This window comes from Tinamus guttatus, unplaced genomic scaffold, assembly GCF_059628265.1.
Source record: "Tinamus guttatus ecotype Peru unplaced genomic scaffold, ASM5962826v1 Tinamus_guttatus_pri_ptg000106l, whole genome shotgun sequence".
NCBI lineage: Eukaryota > Metazoa > Chordata > Aves > Tinamiformes > Tinamidae > Tinamus > Tinamus guttatus.
Window position 1 is genome coordinate 1652756 of NW_028288640.1, and position 9331 is coordinate 1662086.

Sequence of the window (9331 nt, forward strand, 5' to 3'; positions counted from 1 at the left end):
TCTTCGTCTTCTTGTATGGAGGAGAATTTTCTCTCCTCACAGTCATGGCCTATGACCGCTACGTTGCCATCTGCAGACCCCTGCACTACGGGACCATCATGGACAGCAGAGCTTGTGTCAGAATGGCAGCAGTGGCCTGGGCCAGTGGCTTTCTCTATGCTCTCATGCAAACTGGGAACACATTTTCCCTGCCACTGTGCCAAGGCAATGTGGTGGAGCAGTTCTTCTGTGAGATCCCGCAGATCCTCAAGCTCTCCTGCTCAGATTCCTACCTCAGGGAAGTTGGGTTTCTTGCTGTTACTATCTCTTTAGGCTTTGGGTGTTTCGTTTTCATTGTGGTGTCCTACGTGCAGATCTTCAGAGCTGTGCTGAGGATCCCCTCTGAGCAGGGTCGGCACAAAGCCTTTTCCATGTGCCTCCTGCACCTGGCCGTGGTCTTCCTCTTTCTCAGCACTGCAATGTTTGCCTACCTGAAGCCTCCCTCCATCTCCTCCCCAGCTCTGGATCTGGAGCTGGCTGTTCTGTACTCGGTGGTGATTCCAGCACTGAACCCCCTCATCTACAGCATGAGGAACAAGGAGCTCAAGGATGCCATTAGGAAAGTGATTTCATGGACATTTTTAAACAGTGTTTTCCACATCTCTCCACAAATGACTCTTTCTGTATCCCGTAACTGCATTGAGCATTGTTTCTTCATGTTATTTTTATTAAGACTTTTACTAGTGATAATAATTGTTATCGTGTTGTTACACAACTACTTGTATTCATTCTCCTTTTTACAGTGTCTGCTCTGTCTCACCTCATACCCTCAATTGTGTTGAATGCTGGACAAGGACTGGCTCCCTAACAGTATCTCTGTAATAAAGTAATTTCTACCAGTACAGTGCGTGAAAGCTGGGCTTTTCCTCCAAAACTGGTGTCAAGAATAGGCCCAAGGACTTGCACCCCTCAAGGGCCTGCTGCACAGGATTCTCCATGGGTTCAGCAACACAGAGCTCAGAATCATGTAATGATCTTTTAGAGACCAAGGGCTGGTTTGGGAATTCCCCTATCAGAGTCCAAGGATAGTGGAGAGGCTGAATGGTCATGGATTTACACATGCACAGCTCTCCTACGTATTTAGGCACAGTGTCAGACGGCTGTTCTCATGGAGGGGAAGCTGGAGGTGTCAGGAGAGCACAGAGATCCTCCTGGGACAGCATATGCCTGGGATGGACTGTGAGTAGAGCCTCATAAAGGGAGAGGGCCTCAAAGAGGACACAGAAAAGGCCACCTTTGCCTCAGCCTTTAGTGCTAAGAGTGACCCTCAGGAATCCTGGGCCCTGGAGACCATGGGGAAATGGAGAAAGGAAGACTTTCCCTTGCTGGAGGAGGATCTGAGTAGCGCTCACTTCAGCAAACTGGACACCCACAAAACCATGGGCTCTGAGGGGACTCTCTTGCACTGTTCAGTGCCCACGTCTGACAGAGCTCCATGAACTGGAAGAAATCGAGTCCCTCCAGTTACACTGCTTGTACCTCTGGCCCTTGGCAAGTGACCTTCACACATCAGAGACTCTCTGAGCACCGCCTGATAGATGCAAAAAGGGGCTCACATTGGAATGCTGCATTTATGGCACTGCATCTCGCACTGCTTTCATGCCTCCTGATGTTAGCTTGCTTCCCTTTACCCCTTCTCTGTTTTTCACACTGCACCATTGCATGTGTCACAATCACATCTCAAAGTGCACAAGTGGCAATTTCTCCTCTGGTGTTATTCCTGTGTTTCACACCTCAGACAACTTCACCTGCCACCTGCATGGTCAAAGTGACAACTGGGAATAGAAGAAGCTGAGTGCAAGGAAGGACCTTGCTCTGCCTTGCTTGGTCTTGTTACGGGCATTGCCTAGTTCAGGCTGGGCTGCTTTTTCTTGGAGAGCAGCAGGAGAAGAGGCATCTTTCCCTTCTTTTAAAAGTCATCAGGCAATAATTGGCATCCTGCTTGTAACACACACTTGCTACTCAGGGCCATAAGGGCAGGGGGCTTGGGGCATGCAAAGGAGCACGATGAGAAAGAAGAGCACCGGCACAGCTCAGCACTGAAACTGAGCTCTTTTTCCCCTTGGGAGGTGGTCGGGAGTGGGGATTAGCGGGTGGTGTCACAGTCACCCACGGGATGGAAAGCCATGCTGTCACACACAGCATGTGGCCCTTCCTCTGCAGTCCTGCACTCCTGCCTTTCACAGCATGGGGAGGTGTGTGCTGAGAGGGATTTCTGGCTGAAAATCACCCCCGGCAGGATGAAGAGGGTCACAGGGGAAGAGGATTGCTGCTTCCACGGCTTGTCTGAACCTACAGCAGCTCGTGGATGTTGCTAAAGCACAGCTGAGCCACGAGACACTGAACAATCTTGGCCTGCAATCAGAACAAAACCACAAGGACTGCTCCTGCTTTCTGTCCTCCTTGATCCTGGCGAAAGGAAAGACAGTTTTACTTGCCACCAATGCGCACTGCATTGTAAGTGAACGGGCTCTAAGGTAGGACTCGAGGTGACAAGATCCACACCTCCAGGCCATCTGCTGACTGCTATGCAGAGTCCAGAAATCAGGTTTGCCAAAAGAAAGCACAGAAAGCATGGAGCACTGGAGAGTTTTCCTTCTTTCTTTACATCACAGGATCCAGGAAGGAGGAATTTGTGACCTGAACAAGAAACATCACATGAAAACCAGGACACCCGTTTACCAAATGAAGAGTACAGCAACACTTGCCTGCTCACTACCCTGGAGCAGGCAACTGCTGCCTGAGAGAACTCCAGGTGCAACTTGTGACCTTGGTTACCTCTTCAGAGCTGGCTGGAAACACTTGTGGCCCCCTCCAACTGATCTTGATTTAAGGGTGAGCAACTGCAGGAAGCAGCACCAGACCAGAAGTACAGCTGCCTTCAGAAATACTGTGGCCTGCAAGGCTGAAAATCAGAGGCCAACCTTGCATCCTGAGAGCTGCAATGGGCATCTGCGAAGAACATGGTGTTTTGCCAACTGACTGGGACAGACAGGGTGACAGAAAGAACCAGACACCACTGGAAAGAATGGTCTTATTTCACTATTAATATTAAGGCAGTACAGAATGATACATTTAACAAAATAGGCTTATTACAAACTCTGGTTTAGCAACAGAGATATTAGGCAAGGTAATGCACCTAACCATCACTATATGAGAAAGGGAATAGTGGTTAAAAGATACATCACCAATTGCCTAAATATGTTACTGTCATACAGATCCGCAGTCACTGGGGAGTCCCTGTTGCAATGAGGATTTGGAGAACCTTTCCAGAAACTGGGAGGTCTTACATGGTGCCTCCGCCCGTGAGGTCTCCAAAATCACAGCAAGAGTGTCCATCTTTTATAGAGCCAAATCAACAAATCATGATAACTTGCATTTTGTTTGTTAGTGGTAACATCTGATGTGACATACTTTCCCTATCACGTGGGATGGGGATCTGGTCAGAGGCCAGGCCTCAGGTGGGAGGGTTTCCTTCAAGGTCAAAAACAGCCACATGAGAGCTTAAAAAAGCTACAGTTTAATGAGCCTCCGTGCAAGCTGGCATGAGCAATTCTACAGGTGAGTGTTGTGCACTGTAAAGACAGTGCCGTGTTCATCTCTAAGTCAACCCTGACTCAGGCCTGTCATTCAGGCCCTGGCACTTCAGTTCCTCAGGTTCCACTCTGTCGTGACACACAAGGTTATATTCATCCCCACGTTGTGGGGCTGCCAGGAGATTTCCTTGGTAGTGGGAAGCAGCATGAAAAGAGGAAACAGGACCAAAATACAGTTTGGGAAGCTCAGATTGGGCAATAGGATGAAGAAATATCACTTGAAGGGTAGAGCAGTGGTGCTACAGGGCACCCAGAGCGAATCTGTCACCATCAGTGATTTTGTGTTTCAAGAAACAGACACCGAGGATGGAAAAGCCATCAAGGAAGGGAAGGAGAATCTGTTGTGAGAACTTGCTGGGGAAGCAGATTGGGTGTCTATAGTCTGCAGGGACACAGGAGCAGGTCTAGGATGACCCGTGGTAGAGATGGCCAAGGGCACTGCCAAGGTCCCAGCAGAATGGAGGTCTTTAACCTCTTGACTATGGCTGTTGTGTCTGTCACTGAGGCCTACCCCGAATCATCAGGACTTCTTTGCCCCCTTTATCCTTCTGGGGACCCTGGGAGGTGTCGTGTGTTTGTCCTGCACTCAGCATTGCACACCCTCACCCAAACACTGATGCCAGGGAGGACGTGGGCAACACATGGAGGAAAGGATCTCCCTTCCCTGGGTTTCTGTGCCTGTGCTTGGCCAATGTGTGTTGAGAAAACACATCAAGGGTGTATTCGGCATCAGAGTCACATGAGTGTTTTTTCTATCTATTACCAATGATTATTTTTTTTAACCTTTAATCAGCCCCTGGTGAGTTGTTGTAGTTAATGGCCTCTGTGGGATCCATTAATGCTCTACAAAACTTTAGGGTTTCCTTCTGACTTTGACTTCCTCACTGATTTCTTCAATCTCCTTTCAATAGCTGCAATTCATGGACTCAGCTCCAAGTACTGCATGGAGCTCATTAAAAAGCAAAAAGCCCTGATAAACCAGGACTCTCCCTGCAATTTCCTTCAAGTGTCCATGGCTCATTGGGGAGGTTTGGGGTGTGTAGCTGAAAGCTGAAGACAACAATCATATACAAATATTTCCTCTTTTTAAAGTTTTCTATTATTATTCTAAAGAATAGGTGACAGCACACCATCCAATTCATAGCCATCCAGAGTGACTCCTAATGAAGGCAGCACATGTAGGAAAAGCAGCGTCCCAGAGATCAGGCACTGTATGCACAATCTTTCTCCCCATCTCCCCAGCCCTACCATTTCCCTCATCAGCCTCTCGGGAATTTAAATCACTCATGTTGAAAGCTAGCCTTAGTCCACCTAAGACTGCACTCAATGTTATAGCTCACCTGCCCCAATTCTCACCTGCTTTACTTAGACAACTGGCTGCTAACAGGCACAGCGGTGTCTTCTTCCAATTAGAAAGAAGCAAACAAAAAATAAAGCAGAGCATAGTTTCATGGAAAATAATGACACTCTTTGTATGGATGCTAGGTCCTTACAATCCGTATATATAGTAAGAACTTGGCTAATGGTGCAGACTACAGAGAGACAGAGCAAGGTTTAACCTCCCTAAAGGGCAAACGAGCAGCTGAGTCTCTGAGTGAACAGAGTATCGGGAGGAGTCACAATGTGTCCAAATAGTGCCCTAAAGGGGACGTTAGAAATTGTCACTTTAAACAGGACATGTGGGAATGGGAGACTTAGGTAGACGCACAGGAGACAGGGGAGAGAATGGGCCAAGATCCCCAGCATGAAGAGCTGGGCTCACAGCATCACTGATGAGCTGCCACAGACTGAATAAGCAACCCAAAGAAGTCCTTCCTTTGGCAGTGACTTGGAAAGCCACATCTCTGACAGGGTTCCAGGGAGATGGGGGTTCTCTTCTTTAAGACGGTCCCGAGGACTATGCAGAGATGAAGAAGAGCATGAAGGGAGGTTGCAGGGATATTCACCAGCTTCATCAACTGCAGAGCAGGGAGCTGGTCAACCCACAAACTGCTGATGGAGTCAAATGAGATGGGGACTGATGAGTGAGATGGGGACTGCTGGATAAACATGCACAGCCTGGACCTCAGTTCTTGTTCCCACTGATCCTGCTGCTCTCCACCAAGGCTCCCAGCTTCAGGAGCTCCTTCCTGAGGTATCACACAGAAACTGTCACTGCAAAGACCCCTGTGGATCCCGGGCTGTGGCAGTGGCTGCTCAGGGCTGGAGGCTGCTGCAAGAGTCCTGCCTGAGGGTCCCATCTTGCTCAGGGGTCAATGGGGCAGCCAGGACTCCTGGGGCTGGAGCTTCCCCGAGCCCCAAGGCTCCCGTGGGGCAGCTCCAACCCTTGTGTGGGTGCTGGGGGCAGAAGGAGAGAATCCAGGGCAGGTTTCCCTGGCACTGGCTGCCCCTCTTCTCCCCCACGCCGGGGTGGGCAGTGCTGGCTGAGCCCAACACAGCAGCTCACACAGCCCCCCAGGCCCCCACACCAGCACCCCCAGCACCCGCAGCCCCGAGCTGGGCTCCCCTCCCTGCCCCGGCCCCGCACAGCCCCCAGCACAGCCAGGAGCCCCGCGGGGCCTCACAGCCAATGGCTGCGCTGGGCACGAGGAGGTCACTGCTGCCGCAGCCCCTGATAGGCCAGCTGCAGGGAGAGGGCGTGGCTGCTGCTTGGGAGGTCCCCGCTGCGGGCAGAGCTGATTGGGCAGCAGCAGGGCTGGCTCTGCCTGGTGACTGTGAGGTCACCGCTCCCGCAGCGCCTCATTGGGCAGCAGCCGGGCCCTGTGGGGCTCTGCGCTGCTGAGATCATCTCCGCGGAGCAGCTGCTGAGCCCGGGCTGGGCTCCTGGCGGGGAAGGGCTGGGGAGGCCATTGCTGCCCTGGAGGGCAGGGCCAGAGAGCTGGGCGGGACGGCGCTGTGACGTCATGTCTTTGTGAGTGCCTGATTGGCCGGCAGCAGGCAGGCAGGCGTGGGCGGTGGGTGGGGGGTCTCTGTGGTGAGAGGAGCTGAGAGGGCAGCAGTGGTTCCTGTGTGGGGAAGGGCTTTGAGGAAGCTGCTGTCTCTGAAGGCCACAGGCAGCAGCAGGGATGTGGTGGGTTTGCACCTGTGAGGTCACCTCCATGTGAGCAGCTGGGTTTGGGGCTTAGGCTTTAGGGTTGTGATCAGTGGTGCAGAGCCTAGTTGGAGACCTGCCACTATTGGTATCAGGAGTCAGTCAAAACCTGTTCAGTTTATTAATCAGTGACCTGAAGGGACAGAGTGCAACCTCAGTGAGTTTGCTGAGGATAGAAAAGTGGGAGGAATGAATGATAGCCCAGAGGTCTGTGCAGGCTTTAAGAGGGACCTGGACAGCCTGGAGAGTTGGGGATAGAGGAACCTCATGAAGTTCAACATGGGCAAGTGCAGGGTCTTGCAGCTAGGGAGGAATAACTCCGTGCACCAGGATAAGTTGGGGGTTGACCTGTTGGAGAGCAGCTCCACAAAAAGGGACCTGGGAATCGTGGTTGGCAACCAATTGACCATGAGCCATCGGTGTGCTCTTGTGACCACTGATACTGGTGGCTGAGGTCTGATGGTACTCAGAGTGCCCCACAATATTGCAATGACAGGAGATGTCTTTGCGTGGCCACTAGCTCCAGGCTGTGGTGTTTCACTGTGGGTGCAGGAATCGCCCTCCACTGCCCCTTCCCTGGGCCTCCTGGGTCCCCACTGCCTCTCTGGGGATTGCAGAGCCCTCCTTTCTCCATGTGCACCTTGGTTGAGTGCTCTACCTTCTGCTCCCTGCACTGTGAGTCATCCCTGTTTCATTAAATCTGCACTCAGTGGCCCCTCCCAGGCAAACCCTGTGCCTGGATATCCCCTGGGGGTTCTCTCATCAGCACAGTCACGTGTGGGGCAGCCTGGCACAGGCAATGCAGAGACCATTGCCTGTCTGCAGTGGTCACTGAGAGATGAACCCTAGATTGAGGCTAACAGATCACCCTGGAATGCTGAGGTCATCCCCTGGATCTCATGCAGTTCACAAGGAGAAGAGCAGGCCCATTTGTGGTTGCACACACTTGGGCATATTTTTTGATTCCAGTTTCTAAAGAGAGGCCAGATTCAGGACCATCATAGGGAAGACCCCCTTTTATTATGGAAATGTTATTCTGGAGTCCAGCTGTGGCTTAAGGGAGCCCAAGGACTGCTCCTGCCTGTTCTTCCAGGGCACGTGGAAACACTAGGATCTCTCTTCCAGGTTATGAGAGTTCCTGGGCCATATCTGCAGAATAAAGCATGGAAGGACAGCACGGAAATGAGGAGGACAGCTCTAAATAGAGAAAGTCCTGCTGCCCTCCTGGAATGTGTCTTCAGGAAAGATGAACTGCCATGGGAAGGCGACCTCTAGACTTTCCTTCAATTCACTCATGTTTAGTTTTGTGTGTTGGAGCTTTGCATGGAACCATGGAAACCTGTGGTGACACTTGTTTGCCATTTCTGTCATATTAGAGAGATTTGAGATGACACTCTAACCATAGGCATGAGAGCTGAGATCTCCTAAACAACACTGGACCCCTGGTCTCAGGCCACCTGTCCTTGTCCCGCCGTGACTCTGTACCCCAGAGGTCCCTTGGTGTCAGTGCTGGAAAAGACGCTGCAGAGGGAAACTCTCCTCCCTGCACGGGGCACATCCAAGGGAGCTCAAAGAAGCGGCTCAGAGGATCCTCCCTCTCTGCTAGTGAAGGGGGAAGCCTGGCTTCCTGCTTTATCATGGTCTATGTTTAAGTGCTAAATGAGAGATTCCTGTGCAGACATGACAAAAACTAGGCATCTTTATTTTAGTATTTATTAGTTTAAAATGGATGTAAAAGAGAAGTAAAAAAGAAAGAAATGGATAAAATACAGCCTTGATGCCAGATATCCTGGTGAGTGAATGAAACAGTTGTTACCACTGACCTTGTACCCACTGGATGAGTTTCTTCAGTGCCTCCTTGAGCTCCTTGTTCCTCATGCTTTAGATGAGGGGATTCAGGGCTGGAGGCACCACTGAGTACAGAATGGACACAACCATATCTAGAAGTGGGGAGGAGATTGAGGGGGGCTTCAGGTAGGCAAACAATACAGTAATGACAAACAAGGAGACCACAGCCAGGTGCGGGAGGCACATGGAAAGGGCTTTGTGCCGGCCCTGCTCTGATGGGATCCTCAGCACAGCTCTGAAGATCTGCACGTAGGACACCACGATGAAAATGAAACACCCAAGGATTAAACAGGCACTAACCCCAAGAAGCCCAACTTCCCTGAGGTAGGAGTGTGAGCAGGAGAGCTTGAGGATCTCGGGGATCTCACAGAAGAACTGCTCCACCACATTGCCTTGGCAGAGGGGTAGGGAAAATGTGTTCCCAGTGTGCAGGAGAGCATAGAGAAAACACTGGCCCAGGCAGCTGCTGACATTTTGACGCAAGCTCTGCTGTCCAGGAGGGTCCCATAGTGCAGGGGTCTGCAGATGGCAACATAGCGGTCGTAGGCCATAACTGTGAGGAGAAAAAACTCTGCTGAAAACAAGAAGACCATGAAAAATATCTGGGCAGCACATTTCGAATAGGAAATGGCCCTGGTGTTCCACAGGGAGTTGTACATGGATTTGGGGATAGTTGTGGAGATGGAGCCAAAGTCAAGGAGGGAGAGGCTGAGGAGGAAGAAGTACATGGGGGTGTGGAGGCGGTGGTCGCAGGCTA